We start from the raw sequence: 15,188 nt of genomic DNA on the forward strand, positions 1-15,188 counted from the left end.
AATGTCCGGCGATATTGTCGCTTTCATGATGAGAAGCGCAATATGGTTGGACTTATTCCACTTTTCCATCTTAACATCATACTCCTTCTTGAGTTCTGCATACCCTGTGACACCTGCCACAGGTGCCACAGGTTTTTCTTCCCTCAAGGCATAGTCAAATTCGTTACAACCCAAACATAATTCGACTTGGGACTTCCAACGAGGGAAGTTACTCCTCGTAAGTGGTTCGATCGTGTCGGACCGGAATGGAGCGGAAGCTGAAATCATCATAAAAGTTCATAAGTAAACTTGCATGATTATAAATTTACGTTGGTAAATAAACAAACATGCCAAGTATTTAATTTCAACTCCATGTCAAAACACCGTTGGGCAGAAAAAACATGGATTTAAAATATCATAGGGGATGACTCATAATAATAAAACAACGTTGGTCCGAATTAAAATTAGAGTCATTTCATTCTTAATTTAAACATCAACATAAAAGAAAATATCATTATTTTTGATGTCTAAAAATTCATCATGCAAAACACATAATAAATCCTGAATAAAAAATCTCGTTGGTTCAATTTTACCCAGAATAATAATGTGTTCATTTTATTTTTAGGCATTTTCTGTTTTAAACAGTGCAAAACATGAAAGATATTAACTTACATGCACTGGAAATCACAGAAAAACGCGATGGCCCAAAATACCCACGGTTATACAGCGGCCCAAAACCCAGCAGCAAAAAACCGTAAAAAAATGCGCTGGGCTAAGGCAACTTGGGCTGAAGCCCGTGGCCAAAAATGGCCCATTAACGCCCGCCGGCCCGGGTCATAGCTCCGCGACACTGTGAGCCGTCCGATCGAATCTGACGGCTCGCGCGGCTTGCGGCCGGAGCAAAAACAGCTGACCTGGGCTAACCCTAGGTCGTTTCCCCCTCTCCCCTGCATCTGATTCCCGATCCCGCTGGCTCCATTTCGAGGTCGACGGCGGCGACGAGAACGCCGGCCACCCCAGTCCATACCGACGCGGCGGCGGTGCTCGCCGGAGTAGCGGGCGCAGGACTAAGTCCGCGCGCTCTCCCGTCGAGCATGGCAGCCCGGGTCGTGTCCAAGCGGGGCGGGGAGGAGCACCCCGGCGGGCCAGCGGCCTGCTGAACGGCGACGTCGAGGCACGGCGGCCCACGGCGTCCTACCGCACGGTCTCTCCGTTGGGAGGGAGCGGCGTGGCATTCCGCGCGCCGACCCGAGGGACGGCGGCGTCGCGGCATCGGCGTCCTCGCATGGTGTCGGCCATGCGGGCCCCGAAGGGGATAGACGTCGACGCGGCGCATTAGGTGAGGATTCTCCTCATTGCTTCTCCAATTCGTGTTCATTAGTTGCTTGATGTGGGGAAAAAGCAATCCTAATTTCAGAATTAGGGTTCTTGCGAATTGGGGATGAATTCTAGGGTTCTTAAACATGAGGGGGTGCTACAGTTGACTTGCGTGTATCCCTCTGCCTAATATTTTGCTAATGCATACGGAAACAGTACTTAAGCATGATCAATTTTAATCAACTTAACATGAAGGTGAGCATAAGATCTTAACTTAGATTAATTAGAATTGATGAACTTAGGTGGCACTACTGATCCGTAGCAAATTGGAATTAAAACATCATCAACAGTGGGCAATTGACATCAACATTAGAAAACAGTAGCAATCAAACTTGATCTACAGAGGGCATAAACTTGAGATTGGTTTACTGAACATGATATAGGGATCTAAAAGCAATCATATCTGGCGACTGATACCATTGTTGGAATAATTATGCATCTCTGGGATGCCATTAGCAGGAACAGATTGCACCTAGATCACCTCACAACATGAACAGAGAAGGGTTTAGGGTTTGTTTACATGTCACGGGAGTGGACATGATCGCCTGCTCGGTGCAGGCGTGATGCAGGGGTGATGTAGTCGAAGTAGATGTTCTCCTCGACGTCCTGATTCCTTCAGGACGCCACCGGCACTGCCCAGGGACAGCGGCGGCGGCTGGCTTAGGTCTTCCCGTCGCTGCAGCACTCCCCTTGATCGGATGGGGTGAGAGAATATCGGGAGGAGAGTAAACCTTACGTGAATTGTGATCTCGCAGGTGCCCAGCTCTCTCCCGTATCCCTTATAATATGGCGCTGGCGACAGGGGACCCAAAACCTGAGTTGGTTTTTGGGCGCCCCCGATCAGGGCGCGTTAGTTCTGATCGAGGCTCACGTACGTTGGTACGTGGACCCCTTCACTTATCGTTATCCCTTTATCTTTTTTTTTCTGTTATACTAATAGATCTAACTGGCCTGTTTAAGCCGTCAGATCAAAACCAACACTCACTGCATCTCGCGTGGGCAAGAACGACAAGAGCAGCTCGAGCACGTCGTCCGGCAGGTCCTCGAAGCGGTCCTTGGTGGCGCAGCAGCTACATCGGAGGCGACGGACAGGGAATGGGTGAGATCAGAGCCGGCCAGCAGAAGAGATGGAGAAGCAGCAAAGATTCACACCGCGTAACCTCACGTACCTCTAGTCGCCTCACCGCGCAGAACAAGGCCGAGGTCGATGGCCTGTCCGAGGAGGAATAGAGGGGAGCTTTCGCCTAGGCCATCTCTATTCGCGGTTGGAGGAGAGAGGAAGGCAACAGGGAGCCAATTTCTACGGCGTCGCCTCCCAGCCCCCAAGCATTCCTCCATTAATGTGTCGCCTCGAGCAACGGAGAGGAGCGGATCCGAAGACGAGGCGAGACTAGGAAGGCGAGACGACGGCGTTGACACCAGTCTGCCAAAAAACGGAACCAAGAGCCCATCTTTTTTTTGGTCAAACACCAACAAGGGAAGTATCGGGTCCTCGCCATAGAGCAACTCCAACATGGTGACCCAAACGGACTATGTTTTTATCCACTTTTATCCGTTTTTTATTTGTTTGGATCGGCCGCCTACCCGTTATCCTTCTTGTTTTAGATTTGAGCCGGCAGTGCGTCCAACGCACCGATCCATATGCGCGTGCCTGCGTGACCGGCTGGTCGTCCTATTTCAAGAAATAACTCATTTTTTGCATTGTTTCACACGCAACTTTTGCATTCAAACATATAATCAAATAACATAGTTTCAATTCAACAAAATAGCATAATTTTACAAGCCGAATAAAAGAAAAAATGTCTCACATAGTTTTTGCAAGCCGAATAAAGAAGATACATCTATTGGTTGCCAACATGAGCCCACATATGCTCAACCAAATCATTTTGCAGTAGCACGTGAGTTTTCCAATCATGCATGTCATGATGAAATTGGATGGACTGTTCAAATGTTGCCGCTCCTTAATGCTCAAGCACAACATTCTCACCTTGAAACTGAAACCCTTGATCGTACAGGCGTTCCGGACGTTCATCTTCTACGATCATATTGTGCATGATCACACAAGCAGTCATCACCTCCCACAGTTTCTGCGTGCTCCAAGTATGAACAGAATACAAAACGATGCCCCATCAAGATTACAAAACACCAAAGGCACGCTCGACGTCCTTCCTAGCACTCTCTTGCTCTTGGGCAAATCTTTTCCTCTTCTCCCCGACAGTGTTGGGGATTGTCTTCACAATAGTGGTCCACTAAGGATAGATACCGTCACCTAGGTAGTATCATTTGTCGTAGTTATGGATGTTGATAGTAAAGTTCACCGGTGGGTTTTTGCCTTCAACAAGCCTAGCAAACATCGGCGACCGCTGAAGCACGTTGATATCATTGTGTGATCCGGCCATGCCAAAAAAGTGCCAGATCCAGAAATCTTAAGACGCCACGACATTTAGTATGACAGTGCAAGCCCTGACATGGCCCTTATACTGCCTTTGCCAAGCAGAAGGGCAGTTCTTCCACTTCCAGTGCATGCAGTCTATGCTGCCAAGCATCCTTGGAAAGCACCTGCTGGCATTCATCGCCAACAAACAGGTTGTATCTTCAGGAGTCGGCTCTCTCAAGTACTCAGGGTCAAACACAGCAATAACAGCCTTGCAGAACTTATACAAGAAGTCTAGGCATGTTGACTCGCTCATACGAACGTACTCGTCAATGAGATCACCGAGCACTCCGTATGCAAGCATTCGAATGGCGGTAGTGCATCTCTGATAAGAGGAGAAATCGATCTTTCCAACGGCATCATCTTTGCACTCAAATTAGTCATCATAGCCAACCACCCCCTCTCTAATACGGTTAAAAAGATGCCTACTCATACGGAAACGATGGCAGAATTTCTGATGTTTGAATAACGGATTTGTTGTGTCAAAATAGTCCTTCCAAAGAAGGAAAGGCCCGCTCTCTCGGTTGCGATTAAATGCTAGAACAGAAGGGGTAGACAAACGCGGGGAACCGAGAACCACCTGCTCTCTAATAAACCATGGAAAGTCAAGAAGTGAACGGATTCAAAACCGCTTTACTAATGAAAGTGGGTTCACTAAGAGGGGAGAGACAAAGGCAGGCGACAGGAAGGCGGTCACGGGCAGTAAGTAGATGGACGGCTCTTCGAGAGAAGGTAGTGAAATTTCCAAACCTTAGAAGACCATTTCTTTGTTGTCGCTCTAGCCCTACCAAGAGGGGGCTTAGCCGGGTCCAAAAAAACGCCGGAAGGTGGCCTGGAATGGAGCCACGGAACATCGGGCGCTGGCAAGGTGGTGATGGAGCAGCACGGTAGCCAATATCTCCTCCTCGTCATCGAACAACGAATCATCGGAGTCGCAAAGGAAATTGTGAAAAAAGAACTCGTCGGCGGAGTCCATTTTATACCTTGACAAACTGCCGAACAACTTGCGAGTGCCGATGAAGGAGACGGCCGGCGAAGGGAGTCACAGCGCACACGGACCAGCTAGTTGCCCTGCGGGCGTCCGACGAGCGTGCCGGTGAGGATCTGGCCGGGGCGGCAAGGCAGTTTCTTGGTCGCGGCCGCGGCTGTGTCGGGGGGAGCGGGGTTGGGAAGCTGTCGGTTCCCCGGCGGCAAGACGATAGTGGCGGGCGACGTGGGAGGTGGCGGCGTTGCAGAGAGGATGTTGTGGCCCCGGCAGCTGGCAGAGTCACCGGAAAAAATGGACGATGGCGTCGGCGCGGGCGAGGGTTTGCTGCTGGATGGGAGAGTGTCTATTTCTCGCGTTGATCAAGAGGGAGCGCTCAGAGTGCTCGTCAACTAGTTGCTCTTGGAAGGGCGCGTCTATTTCTCGTGTTCAGCGAGACCTGGGGGAAGGCTCACGTCGAGGTAGCTGCACATCGATGGGCCCATATTTACTTTAAAATATTGTAAACATATACATTACAAAAACTACTGTTTAATAAACATTTGAAGAATGTTGAACAAGTATCTGAAAAATGTTGTCCTCGTACAATCGCGCAAGATCTATCTAAGTGATGCATAGCAACGAGAGGGGAGAGTGTGTCCACGTACTCCCGTAGGCCGAAAGCAGAAGCGGTTAGTAACGCGGTTGATGTAGTCGAACGTCTTCGCGATTCGACCAATCCAAGCACCGAACATACGGCACCTCCGTGTTCAGCACACGTTCAGCTCGATGACGTCCCTCGAGCTCTTGATCCAGTTGAGGACGAGAGAGAGTTTCGTCAGCACAACAGCGTGTTGACGATGATGGTGAAGTTACCGACACTATGATGTCTACTACACAACCTTCTTCTTGTAGACGTTGTTGGGCCTCCAAGTGCAGAGGTTTGTAGGACAATAGAAAATTTCCCTCAAGTGGATGACCTAAAATTTATCAATCCGTAGGAGGCATAGGATGAAGATGGTCTCTCTCAAGCAACCCTGCAACCAAATAACAAAGAGTCTCTTGTGTCCCCAACACACCTAATACAATGGTAAATTGTATAGGTGCACTAGTTCGGCGAAGAGATGGTGATACAAGTGCAATATGGATAGTAGATAAAGGTATTTGTAATCTGAAATTATAAAAACAACAAGGTAACTAATGATAAAAGTGAGCGTAAATGGTATTGCAATGCGTTGAAACAAGGCCTACGGTTCATACTTTCACTAGTGCAAGTCCTCTCAACAATAATAGCATAATTGGATCACATAACTATCCCTCAACATGCAACAAAGAGTCACTCCAAAGTCACTAATAGCGAGAACAAACGAAGAGATTATGATAGGGTACGAAACCACCTCAAAGTTATTCTTTCCAATCAATCCATTGGGCTATTCCTATAAATGTCACAAACAGCCCTAGAGTTCGTACTAGAATAACACCTTAAGACACAAATCAACCAAAACCCTAATGTCACCTAGATACTCCAATGTCACCTCAAGTATCCGTGGGTATGATTATACGATATGCATCACACAATCTCAGATTCATCTATTCAACCAACACAAAGAACTTCAAAGAGTGCCCCAAAGTTTCTAACGGAGAGTCAAGACGAAAACGTGTGTCAACCTCTATGCATAAGTTCACGAGGTCATGGAACTCGCAAGTTGATCACCAAAACATACATCAAGTGTATCACGTGATATCCCATTGTCACCACAGATAAGCACATGCAAGACATACATCAAGTGTTCTCAAATCCTTAAAGACTCAATCCTATTCAACCAACACAGAGAACCTCAAAGAGTGCCCCAAAGTTTCTACCAGAGAATCACGACGAAAACGTGTGCCAACCCCTATGCATAGGTTCATGGGTGGAACCCGCAAGTTGATCACCAAAATATACATCAAGTGAATCACGTGATATCCCATTGTCACCACAGATACACACGGCAAGACATACATCAAGTGTTCTCAAATCTTTAAAGACTCAATCCGATAAGATAACTTCAAAGGGGAAACTCAATCCATTACAAGAGAGTAGAGGGGGGAAGAAACATCATAGGATCCAAATATAATAGCAAAGCTCGCGATACATCAAGATCGTATCACCTCAAGAACACGAGAGAGAGAGAGAGAGAGATCAAACACATAGCTGCTGGTACATACCCTCAGCCCTGAGGGAGAACTACTCCCTCCTCGTCATGGAGAGCACCGGGATGATGAAGATGGCCACCGGAGAAGGATTGCCCCCTCCGGCAGGGTGTCGGAACGGGTCTAGATTGGCTTTCGGTGGCTACGGAGGCTTCTGGCGGCGGAACTCCCGATCTATTGTCTGTTCTGGAAGTTTTAGGGTACGTGAGTATATATGGGTGCAGGAAGTACGTCGGTGGAGCTTCGGGGGCCCCAAGAGGCAGGGGGCGCGCCCTAGGGGGGCGCCCCCCACCCTCGTGAGCACCTCCCATGGCTCCTGGCGTGGGGTCCAAGTCCATCCGGTAGCTTTCCTTCCAAAAATAACTTCTCCAGTTGATTTCGTTCCGTTTCGACTCCGTTTGATATTCCTTTTCTTTGAAACACTGAAATAGGCAAAAAAAACAACAATTCTGGGCTGGGCCTCCGGTTAATAGGTTAGTCCCAAAAATAATATAAAAGTGGATAATAAAGCCCAATATTTCCCAAAACAGTAGATAACATACCATGGAGCAATCAAAAATTATAGATACGTTGGAGACATATCAAGCATCCCCAAGCTTAATTCCTGCTCGTCCTCGAGTAGGTAAATGATAAAACAGAATTTTTGATGCGGAGTGCTACTTGGCATAATTTCAATGTAATTCTTCTTAATTGTGGCATGAATATTCAGATCCGGAAGATTCAAGACAAAAGTTCATATTGACATAGAAACAATAATACTTCAAGCATACTAACTAAGCAATCATGTGTTCTCAAAATAACATGGCCAAAGAAAGTTCATCCCTACAAAATCATATAGTTTAGTCATGCTCCATTTTCGTCACACAAGAATGCTCTCATCATTCACAACCCCGATGACAAGCCAAGCAATTGTTTCATACTTTAGTAATCTCAAACCTATAAACATTCACGCAATACATGAGCGCGAGCCATGGATATAGCACTATGGGTGGAATAGAATATAATGAGGGGGGTTAAGTGGAGAAGACAAAAAGGAGAAAGTCTCACATCAATGAGGCTAATCAATGGGCTATGGAGATGCCCACCGATTGATGTTAATGTAAGGAGTAGGGATTGCCATGCAACGGATGCACTAGAGCTATAAATGTATGAAAGCTCAACAAAAGAAACTAGTGGGTGTGCATCCAACTTGCTTGCTCACGAAGACCTAGGGCACTTGAGGAGGCCAGTTGTTGGAATATACAAGCCAAGTTCTATAATGAAAAATTCCCACTAGTATATGAAAGTGACAAAACAAGAGACTCTCTATCATGAAGATTATGGTGCTACTTTGAAGCACAAGTGTGGTAAAAGGATAGTAACATTGTCCCTCCTCTCTTTTTCTCTCATTTTTTTGGGCCTTTTCTCTTTTTTTATGGCCTTTCTCTTTTTTCCTTTTTTTTGGGGCCTTCTCTTTTTTATGGCCTTTCTCTTTTTTATTCCTCACTTGGGACAATGCTCTAAAAAATGATGATCATTACACTTCTATTTATTTACAACTCAATGATTACAACTCGATACTAGAACAAAGTATGACTCTATATGAATGCCTCCGGCGGTGTACCGGGATTGTGATGATGCATGAGTGACATGTATGAAAGAATTATGAGAGGTGGCTTTGCCACAAATATGATGTCAACTACATGATCATGCAAAGCAATATGACAATTGAAAGGATCGATATGGTTGACTAGAGGGGGGGATAGGCAACTAACAATTTTTAGCTTTTCTTTAACAATTTAAACTTTGCATCAAAGTATGTTGTCTAGATATGAAACTAGGTGGGCAACCTATATGATCCAACAAAGATAGGAACACAAGCAAGCAAGAGATATAGCACAAATAATCTTGCACAAGTAAAGGCACGAGATAACCAAGAGTGGAGCCGGTGGAGACGAGGATGTGTTACCGAAGTTCCTTCCCTTTGAGGGGAAGTATGTCTCCGTTGGACCAGTGTGGAGGCACAATGCTCCCCAAGAAGCCACTAGGGCCACCGTATTCTCCTCACGCCCTCACACAATGCGAGATGTCATGATTCCACTATTGGTGCCCTTGGAGGCAGCGACCGAACCTTTACAAACAAGGTTGGGGCAATCTCCACAACTCAATTGGAGGCTCCCAACGACACCACGAAGCTTCACCACAATGGACTATGGCTCCGCGGTGACCTCAACCGTCTAGGATGCTCAAACACCCAAGAGTAACAAGATTCGCTAGGGATTAGTGGAGGGAATCAAATTTCTCTTGGTGGAAGTGTAGATCGGGGCCTCTCAACCACTCCCGAGCAAATCAACAAGTTTGATTGGCTAGGGAGTGAGATCGGGCGAAAATGGATCTTAGAGCAACAATGGAGGTTAGGGTTGGAAGAGATAGTCAACTCGAGGAAGAAGACACCCCTTTTATAGCTAAGGACAAAGATCCAACCGTTATCGACCTAACAGCCCACGACCAGCGGTACTACCGCCCCAGACTAGCGGTACTACCACAGGTCCACGCGGTACTTCCGCTTGCTGACAAGCGGTACTACCACAAGGCCACGCGGTACTACCGTGCAGGCCCGCGGTACTACCACAGCACCAACAGCAGTTAGGGCAGACCTGTAGCACTAGTGCTGAGGGCGGTACTGCCGCGGGCGCGGTACTACCGCTCCCCCTTGCGGTACTACCGCAAGGCAGGAAGCCCCTAACCTGGGAAGAGCGCGGATAAGGATACATCCATGCCTACTTCCACTGGTAAATGGAAGAAGCAAAAACCCGACACAGTACTACCGCAGAGGGGCGGTACTACCGCCTGGCAGCTGAGCATGGTACTACCGCGGAAGGTTGCGGTACTACCGTGGTAGCGCGGATGTAAAAAATTACATCCGCCACTACTACCGCGAGGGAGCGGTACTTGGGCTGGGGGCCACGGTAGTGCGGCTCGAGAGGAGCGGTACTACCATGGGCACCTGCGGTACTACCGCGCCACAGCACGGTACTACCGCTGGTGCCTACGGTACTACCACTCACCTAGGAGCAGTACTACCGCAAGCCAACACGGCAGCCAGAACAAGGTGAAGATAAAACAACGGAGGATGCTCCAAGGTGCAGGGGAAAGGAGGGGACTAGAAGGAAACGTGTACGTGATGATTCCACCCAAACCTTTCCGACGTGGACCCCCTCTTAATAGTACGGCTTTCCTACGACTCAAATCCACCAAAAAGAAACGTAGAAAAGACGCCGTCTTCAAGAGTCTTCGAGGGGCACCAAACCGTCTTGTGCCTAGCAATGAAACATCTGGGATACTCAAGGCACACGATTAGTCTGCAAACGCATTGTCATCAATCACCAAAACACCTTAGGGATAAATATGCCCTTACAATCTCCCCCTTTTTGGTGGATTGATGTCAATACGGGATTTGCACAAGGGAAAAAATATAAAGCAAATGCAAACCCCTCCTCTCTAGAATATAGACGGGCTTCCCTAGATGTGTGCCAACTAGATGGGCGCTTTGGACTGCACGACACACATACTAGGATCAAAGCTCCCCCTATATTATAGAGACAAGGCATATCTTGCAATAGGAAGGCTAACACTAGACAAGATAACACAAACATAAGTTAACTAAGATAGAATAGAGTGCATATGTCTTACACCATATGAAGGATAAGTCTCAAAGGCACAAACCAAACAAAGGCAAACGAGGTCCAAACGACAAAGCAAACACACCAAACATGACACGACTCACAAACACGCAAATCCCTACACTCTCTCCCCCTTTGGCCTCGAGACGCCAAAAAGGCAGAGAGGACACCTACACACACGGGGTGGCTCAGGCAGAGAAATCATCCCACTGCTCCTCGTCCTCCTCGTCAAACTCGGCGGCGGGGACGGTCTCCTCGATGTCCTCCTCAGAACTAGTCCACTTGTAACCCTGCTTCGCCATCCATGCAGTCTCTGGCATGATGTTATCCTCAGAACCGCTAGAGACATCCTCTCCAAAGAGCCTCATGACCTTCTTGTCGCGGCGGCGACTCTCCTTGGATGCCACGTGAGCCCTGTACTGCCCCTTCGCCTGCATGCAGAAGAGAGTCTTCATCTTGTCCTTCAACTTCTTGGCCCATGACGGCTCAGAGGAAGGTGTGGAAGCCCTAGCAGCATGGTCCTCAGCAACATTCTCTGCACCAGCCTCCTCCTCACCAACAGCCCTCCTAGCAGCAGATGCCTCAGCACGGGTAGTAGTGTTGGCCCAGTTGGGCTTGACGCGGAGACTGATGGACTCACGCCGAATCTAGTCTGGAGCAAGGAACTCATCACTAGGGTACATCTTCTCCCAAATCGTGGAGATCAACAGAAACAGGTACGGTCCATAGATAGGTACCTTGCGAGTGAACACTGCAAACCGAAGCTGACACCACATGATGTGTGAGACATCAAGTGGCTGAGTCTGAGACGAATGTGCCTCCGCGCACAGGAGCATCATGTCCACCAGATAGGAATGAACCTTGTCCTTGTCGCCAATGCGTGGGAACAGAGTGTTGCGGAAGATGCGATGCATGATATCCAGGAAGGAGTTCAACACCCAAGTCGACTTGCCACTGGGAAGCACCTTCTCAACATAGTACGGCTGGAGCAAGTTCTTGTTAGCTGACTCAGAGTTGGCATGGGGGCGAACACCAACGGGTGTGTGAAGCTGTAAGTGCATCTAGTACCCCTTAGTGATTTTGGTGTATTGAAGACTTATAGGTTAAGGGACTAATGCGTGTGTGAGTGTACACAGGTCTATAAGTCTATGAGGAGTTTGATATTTACAGGAAAAGTCGACCCCTAAAAATGAATATGTTCGACTGAAGACTTTGGTATTCTGAAGACTTTCTGAAGACTTTGAAAGTGAAGAAATTGGTGTGACCTTGAAGACTTGGTATTCTTTCGAGGAATATGAAGCTTGAAGACTTTCGTTTTCATAGTTTTGTTTTTCTCTTTCTTGAGTCATAGGAAACACCGTACTGTTAAAGGGGGTCGAGGAAATACTAAGGAAAAATTTCCATGTGATGCTCAACTCAAAATCCTACACCTACCAATCCCTTCGAGTGAAGCCATTGGAAATCTCTTACAGATCAGTCAATTTCTTCAGTGACAGAGACGAAGTTCTTCTGGTCTCTGAGGAATTTGTCCTGACTGAGGAATTAGGATTTCTCCAGTGCGGATTGCCTACATAGTGAGGAACATGATAGCCCTGAGGATTTTTCTACTCAAAATTCCGACCGTTGCTATGCTATGCGCCAGCTGTCCCAAAATATCTATCCACCTAACAGTCATTTCATTGAAGGGCATTTATGTCTTATCATGTCGGGCTGCTCCCTAGGCTATAAATAGCCGCCCCCTACAACCACTAGCTGGTTGGCTGCTCCGAGAGAAACTGACACTTGTCATTTGAGAGCAACCCATCCTCCGAGGACTTTGAGCGAAAATCATCAAGTGAGGAAAAACCAAAAACCCAAAACCCAAACACCTACAAACCCCAAGTGATTGAGCATCACTGAAGAGATTGATCCTGAGTGGATCCGACGCTTGTTACCTTTCAAGACTGTGCTTCTTCCAGACGGTTAGGCGTCATGGTCTAGAGCATCCAATAGGAATTGTGGATCGCCGAGTGACCAAGTTTGTGAAGGTTCGGAAGTCGCCTGAAGACTTACCACGAGTGACTGGACGAGGTTTGCGTGACCATAGTTCAAGGAGAATACGGTGAGGACTGGGTGTCTTGGACTAAGTGTCCTTGACTGGGTGTTCGGGACTGTGTGTCCTCGAGTTTAAATACTCAGCCGCTCCAACCAGACGTACAACTGAGACAGCAGTTGGAACTGGTCTACCAAATCATTGTCTTCACCGACCTTACTGGTTCTATTTCCTCAACTCTTTCATTTCCTCATAACTGTGCTGTGTGTTTGTTCATATATGTGTTTGAAGACTTTGACTGAAGACTTTCTCAATTTCCTCAGTTCAATTTCTTCAGTTTGTTTGTCTTCATCCTGTGTTATCCTGTGATTACGCTTCCTGTACTCTGTGCCTGTCTTCATTTCATCATGATGACTATGCTTGTATTTTGTTATGTTTACTTTTGAGTAATTATTCCGCTGCTAGTAGTTCTTTGCTAAGGAATTTCCTCACCAGCAAATTCATCAGTGAAGAATTTCATAAAAATCGCCTATTCACCCCTCCTCTAGTCGATATAACGCACTTTCAATTGGTATCAGAGCAAGGTACTCCCTTGTTCTGTGTGATTTTGGTTTAACCGCCTGGAGTTTTAGTTATGTCGATCGCATGTATGATCAAGGTCTCTGCTGGGTGTCCTACCTTCGATGGGACGGACTACCCCTACTGGAAGAATAAGATGTGAATGCATCTTGAAGCAATTGATAACGATCTCTGGTATGTTGTGGAAAATGGTGTTCCCTCAGTCACACCTTCTCTGAATGCTGCCGATGTGAAGAGATTCAAGCAACTCGACTCTCAAGCAAAGAATATCATATGTGGCCATCTGAGCAAAGGACAGTATGGCAGAGTGAGTGCTTTGGAAATAGCGAAGCTTATCTGGGATAGGTTGTCCAAAGTGAATGAAGGAGTCTCGACTCAGCGTGACTCTTGAGTTGATGTTCTTCGCAATCTCTTCAACCGCTTTAAAAGACTCGACAATGAAAATGTTCAACAAACCTTCGATCGCCTCACTGATATCTCAAATGAGCTTCAAGCACTTGGTGCCACTGACATCACTGACCATGAGGTGGTGAAGAAATTGCTAAGATCGCTTGATTCCTCATTTGACACTCTCGCATTGATGATACAAGAACGTGCTGATTACAAGTCACTTGTTCCCGCTGATATTCTCGAGAGGCTAAATACTCATGAGTTCCAACTTGCTGAAAAGAGAGATCTCTATGGTTCAACCTATGGCAGAACACGTGCACTGAAGGCCAAGGCAGTATCTGAGTCCAAAGATGAAGACTCTGGTAGCAGCCTTGGTGATCCTGAAGAACTGAGCCATGATCTGGCTCTACTCGTGAAGAAGTTCCAAAAGTTCTCAAGACGTGGTCGCCTTGGAAGATCCTCAAGGAGCAATGATTCCTCATCCAGTGACTACAAGAAGAGGCTCTGTCACAAATGCAAGAAACCTGGACATTTCATTCAAGATTGTCCTCAGTGGGAAAAGGAATCAAAGAAGAAGAAATACAAGGATTACAGTTCTGATGATGCGAAAAAAAAGAAGAAATCCACAAAATCCTCATCATCGAAATCCTCCAAGCCTTTATATCACAAGAAGAGCATCTCCAAGAAGGTCAAGTCATTCAGTGGCAAGGAAATGGTCTCTGAGGCTGAATTTGAAGAAAATGAGGAAGAGGAGTCATCTGAGGAGTCCGAATCCGGAGTGGCGAGCCTTGCTCTCGCTACTTCATTCATCAACAAGTCTATCTTCAACACAGAAGAAAATGACCTCACCAACAAGGCTGATGAAGGCGATGATAACTACGCTCCCATCTATTGCTTCATGGCAAAGGGTGCCAAGGTACTCAAATATACCTCCTCTGAATCAAGTGAGAATGAATCAGATGAAAACCTTAAACCCAGCTATTCTAAACTTGCTAAGATTGCTATAAAACAACAAAGGGCTTTAGAAAAGGTTCAAAACATGCTAAATAAAAGTGATGATATGTTGGGTGAAGAAATGGATCGCACTGAAACTTTGACTGAAAATCTTCAGAGACTTCAGTCCAAGCTTGACAACCTTCAAAGTCATCATAACACTCTCTTATCGGATCATGAGAAGCTTTCTTATGAATTTCCTCAAAGAAAGCAAGACCTTGAGAAGCTAAGAGTGAGTTATGAAGATCTTCAGAAGGAGCGCGATTCATTACTTGCTCAACAAATCAGCGCTTCTCAGGAAGAATTTGTTCCACCATGCTTGAAGTGCATTGAACGTGAATCTGCTAATTCTTCACCTGAATGTTCAAATGTTGCTAATGTTTCAAATTCTTCACATGCCTCTGCTATCACTAATTCCTCATCTGAGGACATTGCTAGTATCACTGACGATGCAGGGCTGAAGGAATTGTACACGACAGGCATGTACAAAAGCCTCAAAGGGCATCAGGCTCTTTGTGATGTGCTTAAAAAGCAGATCCTCAACAGGAACCCTAGGAAAGAGGGTATCGCCTTTGGAGGAAACTC

This window comes from Triticum aestivum, chromosome 3A, assembly GCF_018294505.1.
Source record: "Triticum aestivum cultivar Chinese Spring chromosome 3A, IWGSC CS RefSeq v2.1, whole genome shotgun sequence".
Classification (NCBI taxonomy): Eukaryota; Viridiplantae; Streptophyta; class Magnoliopsida; order Poales; family Poaceae; genus Triticum; species Triticum aestivum.